At 44.1% G+C, this 27,756-nt stretch overlaps 1 long non-coding RNA gene across 4 annotated transcripts; it reads left to right on the forward strand.

The window, feature by feature from the left end:
* The first annotated feature begins 119 nt into the window (after positions 1 to 119).
* On the forward strand, positions 120 to 27,756 carry LOC122181511. 4 transcript variants are annotated; one of them, XR_006179452.1, is made up of 4 exons: positions 120 to 172; positions 370 to 484; positions 1,054 to 1,118; positions 27,338 to 27,756. It is a non-coding gene; the product is annotated as an uncharacterized LOC122181511 (long non-coding RNA). The 4 variants fall into 4 exon arrangements; XR_006179450.1 differs by lacking the exon at positions 27,338 to 27,756 and adding an exon at positions 19,681 to 20,181; XR_006179449.1 differs by lacking the exon at positions 27,338 to 27,756 and adding an exon at positions 7,394 to 7,412.

Consider the following 27,756-nt stretch of genomic DNA (forward strand, 5'->3'; position numbering starts at 1 on the left):
GCCCTGGGAGCACAGGTGAAGGCAATTCAGCTGTGTGATCAGAAGGGGTGGAGCCTGGCTGCACCTCTCTTAGATCCCATTTAAGGGCTGACTGCCACTGGGGAAGGATCTTTTCTTGGAGATCCTTCCTTGGTGAAGCTTTCCTCTGTGAAGCTGGAATCACCTGATATGGGTAAGCAGTCTTCTTCCCTTTCTTTGTAGCACCTTTGTATCGTGCTAGTCCTTCCATCATCATGCCTTTGTTGTAATGCTTTCCCATTGTGTTGACGTGTCCAACTGCTACAGAGTCTTAAACTGCATTCATCCCGTGTGCTCAGAGATCTTTCCATTACTTTCTGAAGGCTCCAACGTTCATCTTTTTTTTCTTAGGCAGAGCAAAAGCCAAGCCTCCTTTCTCCTAATGAACCTCCAAACCTCCTGTGCTGCGAGTCAGTGATGAAATAACCATTGTCTGCATAAAGCTTTTAGTGCTGAATGTAAAAAAGTAAGCAATGGGAACAGGGCTGTAATTTGTCTCTTTCCTTGGAGACGGCAGACTTTTGTGGCCCAATTGCCATGCTGTCAGCCAGAACTGATTTGCAAATGAAGGGTCTGAAACTGTAGCAGGAGTCTATTGCTGTTTCTAGTGTCCATCCCATAATTTTCCTTTTCTTTTTAGCTGCTTTATTGCTCAGGGGTAGGGCTAGGTGCCAGCAATATGACAGCAAGGGGTGAGCGCTGCCAGTAGATCCATTTTAGGCTTAGTTATGAGTATCCCAGGTGAAAGGTGTTAGCTAATAGAATCAGCCTGAAGAACCCCCATCTGCAGGAGCAGGATCCATCTGGGATGTCATTTGAGAAGGACAAGAACCTACCCTGGATTCCTTTACCCATTTGCAAAGGCGTTGGCTGCAGCTTTTAACCTCTGTTGCTGGGGTGGTCCATCTTTCATGTATCCACCAGAACTTTCTTTAGAAAGATGTTAGTGACTGAGCTCGGTAGTCAGAGGGTGGGTGGAATGGAGCAGTTGGGCAGCTTGCAACTTGACTCCCTTTTTTTTTTTTTTTTGCCCAGGTTCTAGGCTGCCAGCAGGTGGGATCCCTGTTCAAACAGGACATAACTTACACCTGGTTTACAAGGTAAGGGTGGTTTATTGTTAGTAAAAGAAAAGCTCCAACAGCTATGGCAAGCAGCCAGCATTTTGTGGCAAGTGTGACTGGTAACATCAGCTAGGTCCTAAGCTCAAGAGAGGAAGGATAGAACAGCTTGGGCAATGTTGTCTTCAGGAAACCTTGGGGAAAATGTCTGTTTGTCATGGATTCAGAAGTGAGGAAATATTTCTGTTCTTGGAGAGGTGAATCTGAAGTTAGTTGTTGCAATATACTTACTGTCATGGCTTTTCTGTAATACTTGTGACAATGTTTTCCTGTTTGACCTTAGTTCTCCTGTGTTGTCTCACAACTTCATCTGGCTGAGTTCTTTGCAATGCTGCTTAGGGCTCGTTTTCTCTGTTTGATGAATGAGTGTCCTCTAGATTTGATCACAGTTGTGACGTGGATGGCAGTTGCCCCTACTTTTAGCACTGGTGTTTTAAAAGAGCTCTTTGTGCATTTCTTTTGTTCAAGCAACTTACTGGGCTGTGAATTGTTTGCTGCAGATAAGTGTCATTTTGTTGTGTAGACCTTTCAGTCATGGCATTCAAAGGCTTTCTGGAGCTAAGGGACTAGATACGTTTACTATGTTGCCTGCTAAATTGCCCCACTTAGTAGTGCAAGCTTATGGAATCATTAAAACAACAGAATCTGAGGCTTTGCTGGAAATAAACCTACTGAGCAACATTTGTTGAATTTCTTTGCAGTTTTCTATGGTGGGAGAAGATGTGTTCCAGCAGTGCATGAAACATTTTTGAAGTCTGAGTTTGTTTCCTATTCTACCATGTTGCCCTAGGATGGGTGGGGGGGGTAATTTGCTACAGCTGTTTCTCAGAGTGGTGAACAAGCTGTAGAGATCAGCTGTAGCTGGAAGAATAATTAAACACTAACTCAACAAACTGGGTCTTTCAGCTCTGTGAAACTAAGCTGAAAAATTTCTTGAGGGAAGGATGTGTTGCAGCTTCTGTGATTTGTAGGAGTGTCTCCTGAATGGGCTCAACTGTAAGCAGAGTAGAAACTGTGCTTGTCATCTAATGCGCTTTTCCAATCAGCTGGGAACTTCACCAGATGATCTTTGAGTTGGGTGTCTTAGAAAGCAAAACGGTTTCAATCTGGGGCTACCAAACACTGGGGAGTGCATATAATGTTGTGAACTCTACGTTACTTCATTGTCTGACAACATCACTCGGTGGCTTTTCCAGGACTCTGGATGTGGTACTGGCATTGGTTTGAGAAGGAATGGAGATATTTCATGGGGAGAAATTGGGATCTGATTATTTCTTTGACTGATCTATCTCCTTGGTGAGTTGTTGGGATCTTAACTGTTCAGCTTTAGGTCTAAGTTTTAGATGGCTGGGGAGATCACTTAAGGCTATTTTCCTGTGTTCTCAGTAGGTTGTACACCACCAGAGGCAGTAGTCCTAAAATCTTTTTTTAAAATTAATTATTAAAATGTGGATCTCTCACTGATAGAGCGAAAAACTTTCAGCAGATATTCCTTGACCCTGCTCTGTCCTGGTGTCTGTTACTCATCTTTGGCACAATCAAAGAGCTGAAACCAGACTCCTTAAAATGCTGGAGTGGTTGTGTTCAACCTGGTGTTAATTACATGTGTCAGTGATATTTAAGTGGTAGAGAGAGGGGAGATGTGCCAAAGATCAAGTTTTGCTGGGCCAAGATTCAGAAGCAAAACAGGACATGGCTTTTATAAGGAGAATTCATCCTTGGCAACTTCAGCTCTAGATCCTGGAGACCAGAGCCCACAAAAATGGGCACTGCTTAAGTTGGCTTTGCTTTGATTCCGAAGGCAGCATTAGATTTGGTGTTGTGGGGTCTGGCAGAGTGGGGACAAGAGCATTTCTGGTGCACTTGGTTTTGGAGCGGAAGAGCTGAGATGATGCCTTGTATCTAGGCAGGATGTCTTCTGCTGGGAATGAAACCAGCTGCCTTGTAATCTCTTGACCAGCTCTTGGCATGTGAGCTCCAGAGCTCTGCTCTGAAAATATCCAGCTTAAACTGTAAGGCTGCTTCTGACCTGAACTGTAAGGCAATTTTGTTTTAGCAAAGAGAAATAAGGCTTTCCTGAACAATGAGTCCAGTGAAATATCATTGCAACCTTTACATCTTCTATATCCTTGTGCCAAGCTGTGTCTTATTCCCTAATCTCTAATGATTTTCTGGGCAAGAGTATCTACAAGATGCATCTGTTTCTGAGCTGTCTGTGGTCAGCTGGCTGTATTTTCATGTCTGTGGGGCACGGAAATTAGTTCACATCCCTTAAGAGAAACCAGGCTTGCTTTCTTTTTATTCTCTTCTTCTACCTCTTTCCCACCTAATTCACAGTAGTTCTGTCTGAAGTTCAATAATGATAGATCAAGGGATCTAAATGTGTCCAGTATTTCTAGGGGAAATGGAGAAATCAACAAAGCTTGCATCAGGGTTTTTATCCTCACCTTGTAAGGATGAGAAGAGTTAAATGTCTTTATAAATGTGCTCACCTTAGCAAGATGAGCTTGACGTGGCTTTGTTAGCATGAGAGGTTTGTATGGCACCAATCCATGAATGAGGGTCTCTGCTGGAGAAACGGCAGGGTTGAAACCAAGCTGTTAGAAACTGGGGGTGTGTGGTTTGCTGGAGTGTCTTGAGTATCCTTTCAGTTTCCCTCTGGAGGCCTCTCTATTCTGTAGGCTTTTCACATCACACTTTGCAATTCAGTAATGAAGTTTGCAGACAAAAGTGCATCAAGAGGAGCAGCGTGCTGTGCAGGTCTGGTTCTTGCATTACTTCTGAGTCTGTTGTGATCCTGTGGCAGCTGTTGACCAACAGGGCACTTGCTAGCTGCTCCAGCATCAAATTTATTCTCATATGGTTTCAGTGGGGCAGAGTAACTTGTAACTAATAATTAAGGAACACAGAATAATCCTGTGTAGCTTAAAGCTCTCCTTGATGCCTTGTGAACACAAGTTTCTCCTGAAAATGGGATGGGACACCTTTTTGGCTGCCTTTAAACCTTGGAAATGTTGCTGAGATTCCCTGCAAAAGGGGAACAATACAACCTCAGCTTAGAAGTTAATTATAGTAATGGAAATTTTTCATACAGACTTTCTGACGTGAAGCTGGTATTGCTTTTCAGCAGGCTAGAAGGTTTAGAAATGCCACTTTTAATGAAAAATGTTTTAATGGCAAATACTTTCCACACTGTAATGGTTTTTCTTGGGTTTGTCTGAATCCTATTGAACCTCTGTATTTCTTTTTCAGAGTTATATGTACCATGGTTTGGCTCTGTTTTTTTCCTCGTTTTTTTTTTTTTTTGCTCTTGCTCAAATGCAATCCTAGTTTAGGTGAGGCAGATGCCAGGGAAGTCGTGGGAACTGACTTTGGTGATTATACAACTACTTTTATTGCACTTAGACGGGTTTGTATTGAATGTTGCATGAAGACTATTCTGAATCTTGGACTAATGGACATTTGTCTGGTCTACTCTGGACACTCAAATTCTGGGCCTTATTCTCTCTGCATTAAATTCAATTTGAACTATTCTATCTGGGCTTAAATTTAGGAGGATTTTCCTAAGAATTGATCCTGCTTTGGATGTCAGCAGCAAGTATCATCTCACACAGATACAATCCTAAAGCGTTTTGTTGTTGGGTTGTTTTATTTCTTCATTATTAATTTTCTGTGGTGAAGTCTCTTCTTATTCTGCTCTGAACTGTGCTTTATTTTCTGGGCTAACGGAATCTCATGCAATGGTATAGTCAGAATTCAGGTACTGTTTGCAGAGCTGATAAAAGTCCTCCAGCATAGTGCTGTGCCACAGCAAGCACCTGCCTTTGCTACACCGCAGGTAACAAGATGGTGAAACTCTGCCTTTTGATGAAATGATTGTAAGTTTTAGTGGAAGGGTGACTAGATCGCTGTGAAGGACAGGCTCATCAGTGTCTGATCATGGAAGCCTTAACCCTGTAGGAAGTTATTCAGAAAGATGAAGTGCTGGGGCACCAGAAATCTGGATGCAGCACCCTTCTGGCAAAGCTGAGACTGTGTGCCATTGGTGGCTTCTAGATTACAGCTATCTTTCTCATGTTTGCATCTCCTGAAGATCTCTAAGACCATCCTAATGACACTGAATCATGAGTCATGGATATTGAGAGCAGTTCTATTCTGCATCTCTTAATGGCTAGATGTACGTGTGAGAAATCTGGAGTGGCCCATGACTTTGCTTCCAGGGCTGCTTTTCAATGTTAGGTAGTCATTCCTTGGTTGAGAATAAATCTTAAGCCCTGGAATCAGAGTCCAACACTTCAGAGCATGGAAAAAATATGATCTCTGTATGCCTTTCTCTTTTGGGTTCCGTTGGTTTAGTGTTGTAGAAAGGTCCAAGTTAATCCTTTACTTCTGTAGGGTATGGATGGAGGCTGCCATCCCTTCTGGTTTTGCTATTATCACCATGTGACTGTTCAAGGTTTTGGGGCCATCTCTCTGTCTGCTGAGTTCTGCAAGATAAGTGATGGGCATCAGCGTTCAAATAAATGTTAACTTTCTAACTGCAGGAACACTCTTAAGGAGATTCCTAGTTCATAACATCCCAGGCTGCAGGCAAGTGCAGGAGTATTTCCTATTGTAACCATCTTTTTGAGGGCACAAATCAAGTCTGTTTACAGCCTGGATCATAATATACTCAGGAATGAGTTATGAAGCCTTCTCCAGCACCCATAAATCTCAGAGGAGAAACAGCATCTTCAGCACAGTACCCACCCAGGCCAATACCACTTCTTGCAGCTGGAATTAATCATGGCATTAGGCAAACAACAAGGGTTCATTAGGACCAAAGGTGACTTTAATTTAATTGAAATATAACTTGGCAAGTAAAGAGGCGATCCAGTTCACAACACCTAATGGGAGGTCTGGGTTATATATGGAAAAGTTAATGGCCGTAAAAATATCCAAACAACATATTTGTGCACGTGTTCCAGTAAAAGTCTGAGCCAACTGCTTTTTAATGGTTTGGGTTTTCAAATGTATATATTAATGCTCTTAAAATAAGAATGAGACTATATGAGCGCACACAGCATAGAAATATGAGGAGGGTGGGGGTGTGAGAGGGTGGGATGGCATCAATGAAGGCCATGTTCCTTCTTGTGGTGGTGGAGGCTGCTGAACCTCTTTGCTCCCCCAGACTGTGTGTCTGAGTAATGGCTGTATCAGCCTTGACCTTTCAGATTGAGGAATAAATTCTTTTTCCCCATTTTCGTGGTATTTTGTACAGAGGTGCAATATAAATGTTCCTAGAAAGGATGTTTTGGTGTTTTGGCAGTTTCGAGTATTTAAGCTTAATACAAAATTATATGAGCGTATAAAACATTTGAAAAGCCTTCCAATGAAGGTATTGGCATTCCCTTGTGAATGACCACCCACAACCCCCAAAATAATCATATTCAAATACTAATTAAGTCAGTCAGCCTGTAAATCAGCACAGCAATGCAGCCCTTTTAACTTTCCCCTCTCTTGTACAAAAGTCTCTTCCATTTCTGCATAAACACCACTTCATAAATGGACTCCTACATAAAATATTATTTATATTTTAGTAGGTAAACATATGACACTATGCACACATCAGTGGGCAGTGACATCATGGGACCAGCCTGCAGAGCATGTAGCTTTATACCTATTTACACTCAAGGTGCTTTGTGGAGATGGGGCCATCTACATATTCAAGGGGTTGTAATCTATATCCAGAGGTGAATGTGAATCTCTACTTGGAAATAGACCATTAGAATTAAAACTAAAGTCTCATGGATTACCTTTCCACTGGTGTTTCTTCTAAATTTATAGTGCATCTTGGTGAAAGGTTTCATCTGATGGGTTATGATGGAAGATTGTCTTGTATCTGTTTCATAGGGAGTTGGCCAGGGCTGGAGTTAAATGCAGTCACTGTGAAAGTTTTGGATGCTTGATCTTCCAGTGCTGAGACAGAGTAGTTGGTGAGAGGAAAGGCAGTTTTAGATGAAACACAAATGAATAGTAGACGCCTACTTATGCATATATGTAGGCATGTTGGTTGGGATGCTCTGTATTGAGGGACTGCTACAAGGTACTCAGAGCATGTTCTCAGGCACGGGGTAGGAGTGCATCTCCTGACAGCTCAGCTGAGATTTCCATATGTTTTGCTTAGTGCCTCTTGGGATCAGGTCTGTCTTTTTGTTGCTTCTGTTCCTGTTTTTCATTTCAGCAGTTTCTTTTCTGATGGTTTTATCTCCTTTCAGGTTCTGGGCCGCTGGGGAGAACGCTTTCTTTTCAGCAGTTGACTTGAGCTTTCAGCAGAGCTCACTTCGTGGCTGAGTTGGCTTTAAGCACTTCCTTTCAGTAAAGCAGATATCTTGGAAGCTTTGTGAAATGATCAGGTTTGGGAGGAGGAAAATAAAAAAAATGAGATAAATTGGCAAATGGAAGTCTGCTACCTCCTGTCTGCTGCAGCAGTTTTTCAGGTCCCAAGGGGTGGAGTGTAATTCAGTGTTAATAGTGATCCCCTTTCATTATCTCCAGGGGCAGATGAGAGATAAGAGCAGAAATGATGGCTAATCTTGGGTTTAACACAGACAAGTGTCTGCCAGACACCACCTCCCTGTACTGGAGCTGTCTCCAAAGGGCTATCCCCAAAAGGGGGAGCTTTTAGCCCACTGCATGTTGCATCCCCAACTGGGTGGCCTATTTCAGTATGAAGGACCCTACTGGAAAGGAAACAGGTTTTGCACTTTGCATATATCCCTTGAAACTCAGCCATCTTCCCTGATAAGTGGAGAAATAATCTGTAAATGTAGGCATGCTTTGCTAAGTAAGTTGTGATTTGAGAAACTTCGTATTGGATATTGGTGGTATTGCTACCACCCTCTAAGACTTGGTGGTAGGTGTGTATATTTGGTTCTGAGATGGCCTTGTGTTGGCTTGGTGCCCTTCAGCTCAGCCAAGGAGCCAGGCAAAATGGAAGTGAGCCAGGTGGTCCTCTTTAGAAAGCAGGTAGAGGAGAACTATGGTGTGCTCAGCTCTGCTCTCCTCCACCACTTCTCTGACTGTTTGCAGCCTCCTTGGTCAAACTGCTGTGAATTTTCCTGCTCTGTTGAGCATAAAAGGCTGCAACAGGTGCCTGGGCAGGGCTGGGTTGGGAAGCACACTGAACAGGGTGCTGGGAGGACAAATGCAACCAGTCTTCTCCACGAACTCAGCCTCAGCTTTCACTCAAGCCCAGATGTAACCACTGTTGCACACTTGTTTCTGTCCAAACCTGGGGGCTTTTGAGGCCCTTGAGAATGTGCCAGCGCTGAGAATTTCCCCCAGTCTCTCCCTCGCTCACAAGTTTGGTCTTGCTAGTTGCCATGCAAAGCTGGAGGTGCTGGCAAAAAGCAAGTTCTTGATGGGGCTTCTGTGCAAAGTAACATTCGTCATGAGGTAAATGGAGTAAGCTAGCCCCTAATTAGTCCTACAAAGAGTCTAATGCCATAAATGCAGAGCAAGCGCTATAAATTCAGCCCCTAACTTGCTGCATGGTGATTTCCATGCATAGACAAGCCCCAAGTCACAATTCATTACAGCTCTGCTTCGTAGAGCCGGCGATGTTGTGCTTCCCCTTTGCTGAGGGCAGATTGTCAAGCTGTGACCCTGCCTTAGTTAATTAACCTTCAAATGGGATTTATTTTCCCTTAGTTACTTGTGCGTGCACGCATTTGGTAATAATGACTGTTTGCTTCCCTTGTCTTTGCTAAAAGGGGAATAAGTCGTTTGTTACAGTGTTTTACCAGAGGTAAAAAATAAAATAAAAAAAATCTGGGCCTCAGCTTTCATGGAAAATTGATAGCTTTATGCCAGAAAGAGACAGTTCCATCACAGCCACTTCTTCAGCTGTCTGCAAATATTTGAAACCCTGAGATATTTAATGTTTTTCAGATGGCGATAAATCTGCAATAGCGCGGCCTCACTCGAGCTTAGTGAGAGATGAAGTGAGATAGGAGAAAATGCATGAACCAGCATGGGAGAGGTATTGCTGGTCACACTTCTGCCGATGTCAGGACAGGTTTTTGGGACCTTACGCATACCAGCCAGCTTTGCCAGAGAGAAACGTGTACACACACAGCCTTCCAGTCCATTTCCCAACCAGTTGTGAGTGCTGAATGTTTGCTTTTTCCCTTCTCCCCCCTGCTTTTTTCTTATTATTTTTGCAATCGGACGATAAAAATATGAACCTACAGCTGGTGAAGGAGAAATGTCGCTGCCTGAAAGCATTTTTGCATCTGGCAAGCTTGAGACATTGCTTGGGGTTTGTTTGTTTAACCTTTTGTTTGCTGTGCAGACCCCCAGTGGCAAGTTGCAGAATGTGGTTGGGTTGCAGAGAAATAGAATGCTTATTTTTCTTTTTTTTCCTCGAAGAATTAAAAATAGTTACATCTTCTCCATGTACTTTGCTTGTGATATCGCCTGTGCTTGGGGTTAAGTCTGGATGTCTTTTTCATGTTTTGCCGATGCACCTGATGTGCCCTGGGGGGTTGGTGAGTAGGGAAGATCCATGGGTTCAATGGGAAGCATTGAGATGCTGTTGAAACACAGCAAATAGCATCTGTCGGCTGGAACTGGAATCGGGACTGAAATGTCTGAGTTTTATTCCTTAATTCTAAAGGAAAACAATGGGGGCAGTGGCAAAATGCTATGGCATTGTTGGGAAGGCCTGGAGACACACCTGGTTCCATGGTGCATCTCATGCGAAGAGATGGGGCAAGGAGTGGTGCCTGCTGTGTGGCTGTGAGTCCCAGCCTGGGAGGGCAGGGGGTTGGGGCTGTGCCTCGGCTTGGGTTTCTTCTTTCTAGCCCACCACGGCTAAACAAAATCCCCCACCACAGCTGTGATGCACTGATGTTTTTTTGTCCAACTGTCTGTTTATGAAGTTTTAAAGAGATAGAAACACCTCAGCAACTTGATTTTGGCAAACAGCTGTAAGCCAAGTGTGGAACAACAACAACAACAAAAAAATCCCTGTAAAAATCAGGGAAAATGCCTGTGAATTTCCACACATTTCACAGAGGCAGTGTGGTCTTAGAGGAAGCAGGGTGGTCTGGATGCTTTAGCACTGGCGTAGAAAACAGGCACTCATGTGTGCGGTGCCAGCTCTGCCACTGGTGTGCCATGTGGCCTTGGCAGAGCCACCTGACATTCCCATGTCTTCATTTCTCTCTTCTCTCTTTCCCTAATTCTATATAAAAAATGAGAATTGGTGGCCCCATATCTGGGTGGTGGCCAGTCTGGGCTTGGCACAGCTAAGGAAGGTGGGGCGAAGGTGGCTATGTTCCCGGGTTTCAAGGGCGGCCAGGGCTGGAGCTGTTCCAGGAATAAAGAGCCTCGTTGACCTCGATGGAGGCCCTGATCCCATAGAACAAGCTGTTAACGCTTAGCTGCCTCTCACCTTCCATCTCAGAGCATCCTGGAGAAGTAAAGAGGTTTTTTTCAGGAATTTGGGATGCAAACGGAATGTGGTTAGAGCCTGGGCAATCTGGTTCTGGCAAAGCCCACACAACCTACATGCCCAGCTCTTAATTATTTACACCTTTCCAAATTGTTCCCTTTCCCAGGCTTCATTTCTGGCCTGTGAGATCTGAGGAGGAGAAAATCCCTTTTTCAAAAGATTGAATCTTGGGAAGAGCTGCAACAGCTAAAATGGCTGAAGATTCATCTCAAAGATGGGATGAATAGGGGACGGTTATGGGGAGATGAAGGGGTTATTGGGCTGTGACTTTGTGGATGAGCTGGGAAAGCAACTCCAGCTGGCAGCTGCCTTCCTTTACTCATCCTTGCACTGTCCATCCCAATACATCCACTGTTGAATAAATGGAAAGGTTCCAGTGGGAATTGTTTCAGGTCCTAAGTTTAGAACGCTCTAAGGACATTCACAGCCTGCTGCTGAGTTCAGTGGATATTTGTAAAATGTGCAGCTTGCTGTTACTTTTGTCTTCTGCCACTTCAAGAACAAGATTACAAATATAGATGAAACAAAGAGGAAGGCATAACTGGTATATAATTTCCCAAAGTTGAGGGTATTTTTCACTTTATTCCTTGCTGGGATAAGTTGAATATTTACTTCTATTTGTGTTGTGACTGACTGTGGCACTACGCAGTTTGCTGTATGGGGGGGATGCAAGTGGAGAGGGACAGCTACCCTTCCACTGGTTCTGCCCTTGAGCATCCCTGAGTGGCTGTGGGTGGAGCTGCTAGTGCCTCTATCCCAATGCTTCCCACAGCCCTCCTGGCTCTGCTCACAGACTGCCTCTACCTTATCACAATATGACCTTTCTCTACCTCTGCAGGATTTCCTCTGAGTATGGAGCTCAGCATCTCCATGTAAGGCAATTGGAAAGCAGGGCAGCTTAAGCTAGGATTCAGAGCTGTCTTGGCAACTCAGGGTTCAAAGGATGAAGGAAGCAATGTCCATCCTCTCCTAGGTTTACCCCATTAATGATTACTGCAGAGCAAACAGGAAATCTGATGCGGTTGTTAACATTGCTCTTTCGACTGAGACCATCTGAGATGAAGCATTGGTGTCAGAATTGCTCCCTCTCATTGAAGTCTTACGTTTTCTCCCCTTGTGTTGGTTTTGATCTGATTAAAATTGAGATGTAACTCCTCCCCTTATTTAGCTTTCTAGAGACGTAGCCAAAATTCATGCTGCTTTTGAATGCTAGCTACCTCCAGCTCTCTGCTAAAATGTGAATAACTGAAGAGCTACCTATGGGGAGAGTCAATGAATTCTCCATGTAGCTCTTCTGAAAACAAGTATTACTTGTTTCCCTAGACCTTCTGAATGTTCTGCGTGATCAGCTTAAAATGAAACAAGTGAGTATAATCTTGAGCACTGTGAAAAAGTTCTTACAGTAACTGGACATTTCCTGCCTATGAGTTTCAGAGTGTAAACTGAATGACTGGAATTTTAGTAGTTACTGCTCTGCTGAGCAGTCCAGCACCTCCTCATGTCCCAGTTAGTGCACTTAGCTTGCTGTCAGTTCATGTTTTCTTGCAGCTAGTTGTTGTAGTGCAGTTAAATAGTGATGCAGTGATGAGATTTCTTTGCAAGATATTATTTGTACAGGCTATAGTACAATGCTTTCACTGACACTTTATGATATATTATCAAAGCAATGGGAACCAAAATGCGTTTGCCAAGGTTTGAAATTATTCTAATATGTTTTGTAGTGTTGTCCTTGCTTTTCATCATTTCTTTAATTCCTTTGCATCCAGATCCAACAAAGCACTTAAAGTACTATGAGAGTTCTTTGACAATCCATTTCCTTGCTGTTGTCCCCCTATCCCTGTTTGGGAATTACAGCTCTGTCAGCAATGAAGCTTTTAAAGTAAATTTTGTGTTCCTTGTGATTTCTGGAAGGAATGACTCCCCCAGAAGCCTTTTGGTTAATGCATAAAATTGAGATGTGGCTGGGGCTCCAAACCTCTTTCTGGGAGGGCTGTAGGTTTCTACTGGGTTACATGGAGTTTGCAGACCACTGGCTGTGATCACCATGGGACCAGGACCTGCTTTCTGGCATTCCCACGGAGGGAATGAGGACCTGTCTCTCCTGCTGGAGCTTTGTCTCTGTCGTGTTGTAGGGAGAGACTTCCCAAAAGTTGAAAATGCCCTTGGAATGGGAAAGTGGTTGGAAGTCTGACATCTCTGTAAGCATGTATTCAGTAGAAGGAAAGCTAGTGCTGGGATCCAGTGCCTGACTTGTTCTATCTTATAGCCTATACTAGCTTCTAATCTTTCAGTAGATGTCTGTACTTCATCTTGGCAATGGTTTAAACACAGTAGCAAATACCTTTAAATGAGATGTGGCATCTCATTTCTCTTGGTTACAGGGAACCCCAGCATCTGTAATGTTCTACGGGGTCTTTGCCTATTTTTGCAAAAGTTAGCTTGTCTAGGTCCTTTTTGTTATAAATTCTCTGTTCTTGGAGAGGGTCACCAAGACCTGATGCTGTTTAAAATGAGAACTACATGTTTTTGTTCATTGGCTGAACCTGGGAACACTGCTAAGCTCTACTGAGGGACCAGGAATGTTGTGCTGGTGATGGGAAGAAGCGTAGCTTCCACTTGAGAGCGTGTCCCACTGGGCTGGAGAGCCATTCCGCATTTCTGTGGAGCTGCAGAGCTCTGGTGAGGTTTCCCTTGTTGTAAATGAGCTTCTTGGCTTCTTGAGCACATCCAAGTGAAGAATGGGCAGGTTTATACATATATTTTTGACAGCTTTTAATTATCATACCATAATTTCTTAAGTGTTATGACAATGTCCTGTAATCACCAGCTTCAAAAGATGTATCTTTCTTTTAATGCTTTGGAACAAATTGATCTCTGGCCTAAACTTTCGGGTTATGTGGAGTTGCACCACTGATGGATTTGGATCTGTGCGTTCAGCGGCTCCGTGAGGCTGTTTGCAGGAGTCAAGCTCTGGCAAGTGGTCGACTCTGAGCTCAGCTGGAAAAGCTTGTGAAATGAAATCACAGTGCTTTGCCCATTAGGCTTAGGATGAAAAGCAAGTCTTAGAGCTGCCAGTGGCTCATATTTCATGCACAGAGATTTACTTGTATTAAGATTGTGATGAGTTTGAGAAAGGGACAATTTGTAAGCCAACGCTGAAATAATACTTCCCTATAGTAAGTGTATAATGAGAATTGTTGCTGTTATTGGATTGAATAAGTTTAAGATTGTTTAAGATACGCAGGTTTTGATTAATGAACCATATCACTGGTGATTGACCTCTTCTATTATTTTTATATTGCTTCTTATTTCCTGATGTCTTGAATTTGCTTATTTGCTTCTGGGGCTTTCTTTCCCAGTCCTCTGCCTTTTTCCTTTTGCTTTACTTCCCCTAATCTTTCCTACTCTGCCTTTGGATGTCTGTCTTCTTAATGGACATCTAATATTTGTCATGGGCAGCACATACTTTGCACAGTCTCTAGATACGATTGTAATATGTGCAAGCAATTTTGAGTTGTTCTTGCTTGGAAACAGTGTGGCCACAGCATCAAAGAAAATTAGAGTTTGGGACACCTACCATGGTCACTTAAAGTAAATTTCCTTCATTTGCTTTGTGTGGTATTTCAGGTTGTCTGGAGATTAGATCCTGTTGAAAGAATTGATCTGTAATGTTGAGTCTGGCACAAAAAACTTACCGTAGCTTTGTGCCTCAGTCCTGCTTGGATATTGACAAGCTGCACTGTAACTGGGAAGTTTTGACTTCTGGATGCAATGGTGGAGCAGCCTTCTTTGATCCGATGAGCAGATCAAAGAGATCTCAAACTTAATTAAATTCTTGACCACAAAAGGCTTGCCATATTCTGGATCCCTTTCAGAGCAAGTGAGCATCCTGTGTAGATGCATTCATCCATGCCTTTGGGGGGGGGATATACTGATGATGTATACATGATGTGTTAAAAGACTAGAAAGTTCCTCAAGTCTCCTTTGCAGCAGGACTAGATATCAAACTGGTTTTTAAAAAGCTTCTATTGAAACTGTTGAAAACTTGTTGGAGGCCTTCTGAGAGAAAACTGGGATCTCAACCAAGAGGCTTTGTTTCCCTTGGTAATTTCTGGACACTGATCATATGGTCTAGCTCTCTGCATACCTCCATTGTTCATTAAAACACAAACATGGAATATTTTTTGCACCAACACCTTTTGCCAGAGCGTTTCTGTGTGTATATGTATGAAAGGAAAGCTGACAAATATTTGTACCAGCTCTCCCTCTTCTCTCTTGTGTGCATAGTGCTTCTATAACAGCCCTTGTTCCAATAGGTTGTTTCAGGTCAGGCTTATTGCTGTGCTGAGTAGCCATGGTAGGAGCGAGTAGCACAACAGTGTCTCTCTTGTAGCGTGCTTCCAAGGCTTCTGAGAATGGTTAAGGAACAATCCAGTGTAGGATAAAGAGCAGGAAAGACAAGAATAGTAAGGATTGCTGTGAAATGGTGTTTGGCTTTTTACACTATTAAGTAAGGAGCAGCGAAATCATGCACTGAGTGGGTTTGGATGGTGTGGAGCATCAGATGAGGAGCAGGGGGTCAGGTTCACCCTACCTGCTTTCCTCATAGCATGAGGGATGTGGTTGATGGCCATGGTGGGGATGAGTTGATGGTTAGACTAGGTGATCGTGGTGGCCTCTTCCAACTTTAATGATTCTGTGAGCTGGGCACATACAGCACTGAGCTGGCAGAAGGCAGTGTGAGCACATCAGGGGGCTGGGCTTGCCTTCATGGGTGGCAGCTTCAAGGGTGCATTGTTTGCTGCTGGCACACTGGGAGCAGTGCCAGGCAGCAGGCTGCTGCTGATGGGTGAAGACAACTTGTCACGAGTAAAGACCCCTGTGGAGAGTAAAGCTACTGTCCCCATGCGCAAGCAACAAAGCAGAGCCTGTGGTGGCTTGTGCAGTTGGAAAGGCTGCTGTTGGTTAGTGCAGTAAGGGTCAGATGTCCTGCAGACTCCTGCACTGCCCTATCCAGCCTGGCTGTGGTGGTGTGCTGCCTCTCCTGATTGGTCAGTTAAAGGTCAAGGTGAATGATATATCTTGTCATTCTTAGGTCCAGATGGCTTTGAGAAGCTCATGCCCTGTGGCTTTGACTGCAGAGACCTCTTAGAATGGCAGCATCTCTTCCCCTCTGTCTGAATCTGGGAGTGGAGTCAGGAGGATGACTTTTTTGGTTTGTTTCTTTAGGGATTTACTTCACCTACATCTGCTCCAGGCTGCTCTCAAACAGATTGTGCCAGCAGTTTGTGGCACAGGTCAGTCCTTACCTGGTTGCGTTGCCCTTTGCTTCGCAAATGACTTTTTTTTCCATTTGTTCCATCGTGACTTTTGAACTGCCCCCGTTTAAGACTAAAATGAGAGAGATAAAATGTTCTTAATTTTAATTAAAACAAAGTTTATTTTGTTATTTCATTAGCTGGTCATGTTATTTCAGGGCTTGACAGTAAAGTTATACGTTACCCTGTGGGTACTTCTAGCTGTGTTACAGGGTTTCTCATTCAGTCTGTCCAGAACTGTTCAACTTCTGTGTTGAACTCCATCCTCCTGCAGCCTGGAACTAGTGCCATTAATGAAAACCACTCCAGTAATAGCAGAGGACTCTTGAGAGCTCCAGATAATTGGGAAAAGGTACTATTGACTTTACTGGAAGGCAAGTTGCCTGAGCTTTAAGAGCCTACTGCTAAAGATACCAAGAAATAGGGCCTGATGGTTTGGGAAGTAAGATAAGGAGGTGGAAGCTGGTCAAAGCAAACAAGCAGATCTGGGGAAAACACTGTCTGTCATCTCCTGTTGTGCTGTCAGGAATGCTGCATTCCCAATGGTTTGCTTGGTACAGGACCAATGGGAAAATATCATCCTTCAGCTGGAGATGTGGCTTTTAGTCTGGATGCAGGAGTAGTTCCTGCTTTATTCTGGGACTATCTGAGCTAATTGTGGACATCTGATGTCTCTGCTGCCTCTGGCAGCCTCAGTGCAAAGCACCATGAAAGATTGGAAACCATGGGAGTTTGAAGGGGGCTGTGCTCCCTACACATGCCTTTTCCTATTCGTTAGAAGTCAGATTTCCTTAAATCTGTCACTAAATCCTGGTATCTCGTGCAGCGTGAACCCAAGGTGGCTGTAAAATACTTCTGCAGGGGAACCTGAATAGAGAATTACACTGATTTAGAGGTGTTTTATCCTTTGTCCCTGGTATATCTGCAGTCACTGCTCCTCAAGTTGCACCTGGAATATATTTGCTCCTGCAGAGAAGGTGCAGAGGGAAAGGTGTGACAGGTTAATTCTTCTCTTGTGTTCCTTGTGCAATTTCAATGTTTTCAGGAAGATGCTTAATAGACATGTAAGGTCAGAATTAATCACGTAGAGTGGAAGGGTGGTTTTTGAGGATAGCGGTGCAGTGGGGTGGAGAAGACTTGTTCAACTCCCTGTCAGGCCTGTAGGAATCTGATAAGTGTGTAATCATCAGTAACCCAGCCAAGTACCTCTGACTTGATGGACTGAATTTCTTTGTACCTGTTTTTTTTCCCCTCTCCTATTCTGTGGTGAGTGGGGAGGTGTCATCTGAAGGCTGGCTCAAGGCATGCTGCTCATTTTCTTCCCTGCTTCTCTTGGTTGGCATTAGAGGCTTACATCACTTTGCAAAAATATGAACTGTTGGATTCAGTGCTTGGATTTCCAACAGGATTGCACTGTATTTAACCTTCAGTATGTTATTGTTTTAGTAGTTTTGTCCAATATGAATAACATCTTATACCATAACATCCTCAGTGGATGTAGAAAGATGTTCCAGAAAGAGCTGAAAAGGGTTCCAGGAAAGTCTAGCTGTATGGCTTATTTGACTTTTTTTTTTTTTTGTTTTGCTTCTTGAAGTAGCCAGGGAAGGGGGAATCAAAACACTGCGAAGGATACATTGCTGGATAAAAGATATTCTGTTACAAACCTTGTCAACATTAATAACTCCTATCTCTTCAGCAGTGCTCTGAGCTGTCAATAAGGAACAGGAATGAGCTGAGATACAAACGATCTGTCAGAAAGCAGATTGTATCAGAAAGATAATAGAATAAAGTTAATTTATGGTGAGGAGATTTCACAACAGACAACGAGGCAATACTGGAAACCACAGTCCAATGTAATCCCTTTGAAGCAACGTTGTACTTATTACAGCTGTGACAATTACAAATGTTCGGTTTGAAAGGCTGCGTTGCAGTCTGGAGGAAAAAACCCAGCCTATTTATGGGCTCCAGATTTTAAAGATGGGAGCTAAAGAAAATAAATCTGTAGACGTATGAGCTCAAGCTTAATATTTCCAACTTCATCTAAGAAGGGATGGTTTGAAGACAGACCTGCCAGCCTGAAGGAAATTTGGATGTGTCAACGTCTTGTTGGGTTTTCAGGATTTTTTGGTCTGCAGTTAAGATGAAAAAGCCAAAATAACTGGCTCACCCTGAGTAAGGAGTTCTGACTCAGTAGTGCCAAATAATATGTCTCTGAAGAGGGTTAAACTGTCTCAAAACAAATGATTCCATTTACAATGTCCATCTTGACTTGAAAAAGCAAGATTTTAAACTCGGGAAAGCAGCTAGTTCTGGAATACTTTGCTTCAAACTGGAAAGCAAAGTCTTACATTTGGAAATAATGCTTTTGGTTTCCTGGAGGAATTTTGCTTTTCTAAGATTTGACATTTCCTCCTTCTGTTGCCAAATAAGAAAAAAAGGCTACCTGGACTAGATATTTTTCTGGTGGAGAGAAGGAGAGTAATGAAAACTTGTAATGCAAAGACAGGACAGCACGGTGATAGTTCTTTTTACTCCTCTGCAAAGCAAGTGAGGAGCAATCAGTGCAGTCTTTGTACCTTGCTGCCTTGTCTCTCCTCTGCAAGTGTCTGGCATTCTGGCTTGGCAGAGAGCAAAAATCTCCTTTGTTGTATCCAAATGGTTTTTAAGCATCCTCAAAGAGATTGGGGTCTTGTAGTGACCCCAGGAGTTTTGGGGGAGGTTTCTGTCCCTGTCTCATCCAGCAGAGAAAGCAGTAAGGGGTAATTGTCCCCAGCACCTGTATCTTCCCTATCCAGTGTGCTGTGTTCCTTAAAACTCAAAATAAATTGTCTGCAGCTGAAGTATTTGGTTTTTAAAGGGCTGAATCCCTTCGTCCCTTCACACTGTCAGGGTTGCCCAAGCCTGCCAGCCCTGATCATGGGCATCGGCTGCAGCGTGCTTAGCACTGAACCCCCCCGGCTTAATGACAAGTTCTCACTTTGTTTGTTGTTGTTTGTTGTTGTTTTTGTTTTTTTTTTCTTTTTTTTTTTTTTCCCCTTCCAGCCCTGCTGACATTTAATTCTGCCTCGGCTGGTTAAATATAACCCTGAAACCCGCGGGTGAGAAAATGTGGCTCTGTCACGCTCGTTTCAGAAGAGCCAATTAGCAATGGTGATCCTCAGGACTTGGCAGCCTCTTCCCAGGCACCCGGCAGCCCTGGCCCTGCCTGTCATTCCCAGGATAACATGCTAGGAAATAGGCTTGTGGTTTACTAAGAAAAGCGAAGCAAAACAAACTCCCTCCTTGGCCTCTGCAGCCCGACAACCCGTGGGCACAATTGATTTGCAGCTGGGACGTGGCTCTGTGGCTGATGCACTGCCCGCTCCTCTCTGGCTCTCTGCCTTTTTTCCCCTGGCCCAGCAGCACTTCAGTGCAGAGTCACAGATGGCACCTAGCAAAATGAGTGTTTTCCCTGCAGAGAGCGGAAAACCAGACAGATCTCTGGTGTGGAGGAACTGGCTAATGCAGGGTGCTGTGGGTGCAGGGACTGCTGCTGCTTTGTGCACAACTACTGTGCTTTTAGCTGGATCAAGCCACAGCCTGTCTTGCCCTGTTCCCTATCCTCAAAAAAAAAAGCAACGAGTCCATGTTACCTTAAGCCACTTTTGGCCAGTTTACAGCAGGGATCTGCATCTATGGGGAGGTACAAGCGACCTGGCTCAAAATGCTATCTGCCTTGTATTTCTAGGATTTGCATATTTTCATTTCCGATGAGGTTCCTCACTTTGGCTCAGCACCTTCCTGGATGTGGGCATTGAAATCCACGTGTGAAATGTCAACTTGAAAAGTGAAGCACATCTGTGTTGTCCATCAGGTCTTGGTGAGCAGGACTGCTTTGGAACAGTGCTGTCCAAAGTCACCTGCAGGCAGGGCAGGTGGGGATGCCCTCAGCTCTGTTCCTGTTGCCCTGGGAATCTACTGGTACAGGGGCAAAGTGATGTTTGTGTAAAGGCTCTAATTGTGAGCCTCACATCTGTTTAATGGCTCGGCTTTGATTTGCTGACTTAAGCTTGCATGTGATAGATGGTTGTGCATGGTGCTTGCACATCACAGTCACTTCTGTATTTTACATCTGGCTGCAGCTTATCTTCAGAATGTTTGCAGCAAAATAGCTCTTCAAAACAATATTTCCTCTTAGTGTTGAGAATTACTTTCCCCATGCTCCTTTGATTTTTATCTTTTCCTCGTATTCTATGCATTGCCTTAACAAGTTTTAGAGGCTGGACAGTGTCCATATCACATCAATACTAAATTTCATTATATACAAACATCAATCTGGCTCTGGGCTGCCTTTTTAAACTGTCATCCAAGCCTGGCGGTGTTCAATTTCTGTTTAGGTCTGACCGTGAAAAAGCATTGGTTCAAAGCTTGTTCCCCATAATGTTCAGATCAAAACAGTTCCTCTGTGTGTTTATAATAAAAATATATTTTCACCAGCTCTTGGGAGCATTGACATTTTCATCAAGGCAATTTTCTGTGGCCCCAATCCATCATAACACACGAGCTGTTCCATTGGTTCCAGGATGACTACTCATTGCTTAAAGTAAATTGTTTGCTTAAAAGCTCGTTGGATCGGGGCCTATAAGTGAGAAAAGATTGCTGATTAGAAAGCACATTTGTTTCTGTTGTGGGATTTGATGGCAAATTGAGGACATTAGGAGAATTCCAAGATTAATGCCTATAGATTTTGGGAAAGAAATATTTTAATGCTTCTATATTATCAAGAGGCCTTACAATAAACAGAGCTTATGCAAATGGGACACAAAAGACAGAATCCCAGACATTAATGGGGTTCGATGAGAGTAAACTGAAGGCAGAATTAATCTCCAAGAGAACTAAATGGCTATTTTCATGCTTATGAACTTAACATACTTTCAACTCCACCTTAATGAAAGACACACTCAGTTCACTGTTAAAAGAGGCACTTAAAAGGTATTAGAGGCATAAGTCCAGCTGTTACAAACTCCAATAAATTTGGATTAGGTCTCCACTGTTTGAGTTGTGTGTGTGGGTGCCTGACCTCAAAGCAAGCTGTTGGTTTTTTTAACTTATTGATATATAGCATTACATCAGGTTAATTGCATGTTGCTGTATTTCATGTCGGCTCGGCACAAACCTGCATGCATCGCAGCATTGTGCTGGAGAGTGGGGCACTGAGAGCTGCTGCCGAGCCCTCCCCTGGGCTGGATGCTCCAGGCAGGGCAGCTGCTTGCACAGCACACTACTGGCACCCTGCCCTCTCCGCCCCATCCCATGTTTTCATTCCCCGGGGTATCTTTCCATCCTTCTCACTGCCTGATGATAAAGTGTGTTTTGAAACTTTCTTTTGGTGCGTCAGAGCAAAGTGCCCGATGTTGTGGGGCTGGTCAGAGTCGCCTTTGGTGGAGTTTGGATGTGAAACTTTGTCTTGCTGGCTCTGATCAAATGCTTGGTCCTCGTGCTGTTTTGCTATGAATTCCTGGCCACCCGTGGAAGCTATCATGGATGGGTAGAGCACGTTCGGATTTACAGCTGCATCTGTGTAGATTTGTCTGGATAACAGCAAATCTTTTTGCTCCAAAGGCGCTGCAGCCACTACGACAACAAGATGGCTTGAAATTGCATTTCCATTTAAAGTAATGCCAAGTGGCGGGGCCATGTGAGGTACATATAAAGCTCCATGATAGGGAGCAAAGGAGGCGAGGGGGGGAAAATCTGGGTAGCAAGGAACGAAAATAGATGAAGTGGAACAGTTGGAAATCTCAACTTGAGTGACAAGAGAGAGCGCAGGGATCCAAAGTCAGCAGCAGATGACTCCGATCTCACGTCCCATCCCTTTCTCCTCCGCTGCTTTCCCAGCAAAGGGGAAGAAAAAAAACAGAACGCTTTTTCCAGATTGGGGGCTGGTGGCCTTGCATGTTGACACAGCAATAATTTTTAATGAGAAATTTTTAGTATTTGTGTGGGAGAAGTTAGCGTTGTGTACACAGATGCCTCTCCGGCCACCGCGCTGCGGCTGGGCTCGGCGCGTCCCCCTCCGGCACGGCCCGCAGGTCCCCAGGCAGATTCCTTTCAGGCAAAGGGAAACATTTAGGCTTGCTCACCTTTGAACTGCATGCGATGGTGTTTACCTTGGCAAGACAAAGTGGCAGTTTTACAGATATTAAAAACAGTCCTGAGGGGAATCTGGAGGCCTTCCTATATTTTAATCACCCAATTTAGCCAGCCTGAGGAGTCTACTAGAGGCAAAACGTGTGGCAAAGTGACTTTTTTTTTTTTTTTAATTTAAAAACAGGAGATTTAACAGAAAACAATGCATTAAAGCAAGAAGGGAGAGAAAGAACACATGCTTTATTTTTGATAACCTCCCTTCTGGTGTAAAAAATAAAGTGGGAATTTGCATATTAATCCATAGCACTTCTGTGCTCCATATGGTTTCTCTCCCCCATGCTTCCTGTGGGGCTGGGCTGTACCTCAGCTGACCCCAACTCCCTGCAGCTGCCCTCATCCTGGGGTTGGACTCTTACCTGACTGGCGTGCTTTGGGGCTTGGGCAAGGTGTTGGACTTCACCTTCCTGCCTCTACTCTCTCTGGTGAGTGCCTTTGGAAGGGAAGCAGGGGCAGAACATGCTCTGGAGGAGTTGTGAATGATGCCTGAAGTTATGCTGAGGTCGGGACCTTGCTTATTGATTTTCTAACACAGCAGAACTGTGTATGAAAGGAAGAGACCTCCTTGCCTCCCTCTGATCCAAGATACTCCTCCAGCCTGTTTTTAAGGGGGGAAAAAAAATCTGGCTGCAAGCAGTCAGGCTTCAACCAGCCTGTCAGACAGCTCTCTGCAGGAACACAATCCATGTTGATTTTACAGAGAAGGTTGTTATCCACATTTCACCACTGATTTATTGTTTTTTAACCAGCTCCTTATGCTGGGCTTTTTCTTTTTTTTTCCCCTTCAAAAAAATCATCGTTTTGCACTTTGCAAGCAGAGAGTCTGGCAGATCCCTGTCCCATCTGCCCACTGAGCGTTGCTGTTACCCAGGCTGCCCACACCATTGCCTCAGTGACAATGGGGTTTGTGAAATCTGCAACCTGTGCCTGCCTTGTGGAGAGCTGTGAGGGCTGACATGTCCCCACTGGGCTCCTCTGCCACCTAAAGATGGGCATGGTGAGGTGGGTTTGATGAAACCCACAGAATTAAATAGGCCAAACATGTCCTGTTGCCTCCATCTGCAGAATTCATTAGACAAGCTTGATTGGCCTTTGTTAAACAAAGATGGGATAAGGTTTCATACTTTTTCTGTGGGAGTCGAGCTAAAGTTTCAGGCTGATGATTTAGTCAGGTGTAAGCATGAAGTTTCCAATTTAGAGGAATAAATCTAAAGTGATTTTATTATCCTCTGCTTTACCCTGACACCCTACTTCACCCCAGTGACGTGTTTGTGCAGGCAAGGCCCTCGCCAGCTGGTATGCCAAGCACAGAACACATCTTCCACCCAACAGTGGTCTTGCTGGCTGCTCTTTCATCATCTTTGTGCTCCTCCAGGAGAGATTCTGAATTCCTTGTGTCCTGCCTTGCTGTGAGGGTGTGCTCAGCTGGGCCCTTTGCCCTTGCTGTGCTTCAGCCCCTGTGATTTCCAGGGAGAGCCCTGGGTGAAATAAGGCATCATTTGGCTGGAGCCGTGCTAACCAATGCGTGTACTTAAGAACACCCACAATGCTGCTTTTGTGAGCATTTGATGAAAGCTTTGAGAGCATTTTAAAGAAAATGTTATGAAGTAATTAATTTTGAAGGTCTTCTGATTCAAAAAACAAAAGTGATTAAATAAGCTGAAAATACCAATTTTCAAAAGTTGCTTAAAAAGAAAGCAATATGAAAGTACAGATAGCAACACTGGGGGGAGGGGAGGGGAGAGAATCAAGCCATTTTGGCCAGGTTTTAAGATTCCTTTGATTAAGTCTGTACAACTTGGTTATTATCTAGAACATAAGGACACAGGACGCAACAGGTCAAATTCGTTTCTTCATCTCAGATAGATCCCTGTTGACTTCGCAGAAGGTCCATTAATGATGAATTTGTCCCGCTGGCTCAGAGATAAAAAGCAAAGTTATTTTTGTTTAATATTTCAACAAGGGGAAGAGGTTAGCAAGGGAATTCGGTTTGCACAAGTTTTGTTTTTCCACAAAGTTTAACAAGGGCAACCACCACCTAGCCAACTCCATTGTATATTTGTCTTTTTGAGGGCTGAGTGCTTTCTCTATAGACTTTCCAAAATCCTTGTGAGGCACTTTTTGCCAGATGCAACCTGTGAAATGTGTTCCTGGTGCTGGATGCTCCTGTGAGAGCTGAGGAGAGCAGCTCTCATTCAGGTGCATGGTGATTTCATTTACTCTCAGGGCAGGCAGAGCTGTGAGCTGGGTCACTTTGTCCTTGGCACCACAGCATCTGAGTGCCACCTGGTGCCCTCAGCAGCGTGCCATTGCAGTTGTGCTTTTCCTAGGCAAGGCTCTTACTGCATCAGTGCATTTTGCCCAGAACAGTGACCTTTGCTTTCCTACATCTTTCTCTCATTGTGCTTTGGCAAAGGCTGGGTCTAGGCTTTTTTCTTCCTCCTTTGCGCTCTTCTGACTGAGGAACTGCTGAGGGCAGAGGCAGTTTGAGTGAGGCCAAGAAACTGCAAAGCTTGGGGATGTGTTTGGAGGTGAATGGAGACAAAAGCCAGTTCTAGCAGGACTATTTTCCTTGTACCTGGGTGGTGTGGATGAATAGCACTCAGTGCTTTCTGTATCTGCAGTCTGAGCCAGACAAGGAATCAGCAGGAATGATGTGAAGACAGCTGAGGAGCTCTGGTTTTCTTGCATGTTCCAATCTTGGGTGAACACGGCAGTGTAGGAGATCCCACTCTGCATATCCTTGGAGAGAAAAGCTTGTGGTGTTTTGTTGATTGTATCTACTCTTCTGTTCAGAGAGAGTAGGTATGTGTCATTTCACTGCCTCTTTCTTGGGTAGAAGTTGGAAGTTTCACAGGTCTCTCTGCATGCTGGAGTTCAAGACGAGTTTCTGTAAGCTTTGGCTAGAAGCAACATTTCTGCTGCAAACACTACAGCTTTTAAACCTGACAGCAAAATGTTTTGATGAAAGTGGAGAAAACCTTCCTGGTGCTCTTCTTATATCCCTGGGCTCTCTCCACAGTTACTGAAAGATTTTGCAACTGGGCAAACTGAGGCACCAAGCAGTGCTGTGTGTGGTTTGGCAAACTTCATCTCAGGTAACTTTTAGGAAAAATGTCGCTTTCTTAGAGGAAGAGCCTTAAAACAGGTACCTTTCTGGAAAAGAACTGCCAGAGTTTGAGATGCTAAAGTGATTATGGTTGATCACAGTAGGTAGTTTTATTTCCCCTTGGATCTGCTATCTCCATTTCTGGCCATTATGATGTACCATGCCTGGCTCCCTGTGATAAGGCTGTTGGTGGGAAGAAACTGGAAATCTGGAGTGATGATGAGGTGTGTATTCAACCTTCACCTGGACATGGGTATAGGATGTGTACTGAGTGCAACGATTATTGGATCTGCATATAAGAGTCATATTGTGTGGACCTCCATCAAGGACAATGAGACTTTTGTGACAGATGACAACAAAGACTGAAGAAAATAGATGCAAGGGATTGAGTGGAAAAAATTAGGTATTAAAACCTTGACTTAGCCCCAAGGCTGTGAGGAATTGGGCAGAGGCAGGAGGTGGCAGCAGCTCTGTGTGGTTCTCTCCTGCACTGACCTGGTGACGTTGCCCTCACGGCTCCTGCTGGTCTCCTTCCCCCCAGCCCCTGTGCCAGCACAGCCCTGCTGCCACTCATGTAGATGAGCATCAGCCTGGGAGACCACACGTGAACTTCTTGTGAGGTACAGATGTTGCAGAGTCAAAGCCTGGCCACCCTTGGTCTAGCAGGGACTTGGGTTTCCAGTGCCCCAGAGTAGCAGGAAGTGCAGGAGACACGGATATCATGAGAAAAGAATCGATAGTCCCCCGTCGGCCTGGCCAAATATTGGTTTTGCCGTTCGGTTCATATCGGTTTTCACTGCCTTGCAGGCCCTTGGGGTGGAGGCTCGCTCTGGCAGCCCAGGAAGGGTGTTTTAGAGGGGCGGTGGGAGCGGACATCTCCCCAGGTAGGATGGGGACAAGGATTGGTCACCTGCTGGACTGACCTTGGCAGGGCATGGCAGTGGTGGGGACGGGGACTTGTTGACATCTAGTTCTCCTGGGCCAGCACCACCCCATTAGCTAACGCCACTGTGAAAGCTTATGTTGGAAGAGGTTTGCTGTCTTGCATTCCGTTTCAGCGCCTCCCGCCGTGCTGTGACTCTAGTGTGTGTTTAAGGTTTGATTAAAAAAAAAAAAAAAAAAATTAAAAATCCAGGGAATGTGAAAGGATCATCTTGGATTTCATGGGTTTTGGAGTAGGCGCTTAATTTTTAGATCCAATCCTTAATAAGCGCAGCAATCGGGAACCACAATCCACCCTTCTATCATGATTCTTGCTACCACAACTTTGCAGGAGCACTGCTATCCAAACACTCACAGATTAGGATTTTTGACTCAGAATTGTATCTACTACTGCTGGAGGTAAAGCTATTAATATATAAGTACAGGCTAATTCTGTCCTTGTTGTTTTTCTTCGTGAGGTCACAATTCTCATAGGAATTGCAAGGAAAACAGCAGAGCCTCAGAAGAAATAGAAAAAATCATCTCTCATGGCATGAAAAAGAAAGATGCTTGGAATGTTTTTAGAGGATGTTCTCGAGCTTTCTTTGGTTGTAGTTACTACCACATATACCATGTTTTTATTGGGTTTGCAAACGTTGGTGTTTTCTTCGTAGCACTGTTGCTAGAAGCTATACTTGGTGGGAATTATGTGGCCAGTTCATTTTTTGAAAACGAGCAGCCGATTTATAAATTCCAAATGATGCAAAACCACTTTGAATCCCTGTTAAAACAACCATTTTCAACAATTCTGTGGTCTCGAGGCAATACTGACTTGCTGCCTTAACAAATCTTTGCCTTAATCATAAGTTATGTTACCTGATGGAGAAAATACTTTTTAAAACAGGATGAAATAGTGTATGGAATTTTTTCAGGCCATTTTGGGCCATTTCTCAGCCTGTGTAAGCCAATAGACTGCCCAGCCTTAGGAAAAAAAGTCAATAGCTACCAAACTGTTGTTTGAGTTTGTGATGTGAACCACCTGCTGAAATGAAAAATCAGGCTGATCATGAGATGTTCATTTTTAGTATTATTTCCCCAGCTGTGTGCGTAGGTCTTGCCTTACTGCTCTCAGATGTTAATAGAAATTTCTTTATTTGGGATGGAGCAGGTAACTTCCAAAGTCTGTGGGATCACCATTCCTGAAGCCTTTGGGGTGACCTACTGAGGTGTTGGCAGCGAACCTGCAATGGTTTGGAGATGGGGCTGAGCAATCTCCAGAACCCCCCTCCCCAGCAAGAGCATCTGAACTTCTGCAATTCTGTCTCATCTCTGCAAGTGTTGCATCTTCTGGCATGTGCTGAGGGCCACAGGATAGGTGACATTGACCCAAAGCAGCTGCAGTTTGTCATACTATTTTGGAAACAGTAGAGCATGCTGGACACTGATTTTAAATATTGAATTTGCAGGCAAAAATATTGTATTGTCACACAATGTAATGTGTATCTAAACTTAAAGATGTAAATTTTCCCCACGTCTGGTTATGGGGTGGCATCTTGATTGGAAGAACCAAACTACCCCAGGTCCTGC

The sequence above is a fragment of the Lagopus leucura genome, unplaced genomic scaffold (assembly GCF_019238085.1).
Source record: "Lagopus leucura isolate 7727_CA_CO unplaced genomic scaffold, USGS_WTPT01 Super-Scaffold_100009, whole genome shotgun sequence".
NCBI lineage: Eukaryota > Metazoa > Chordata > Aves > Galliformes > Phasianidae > Lagopus > Lagopus leucura.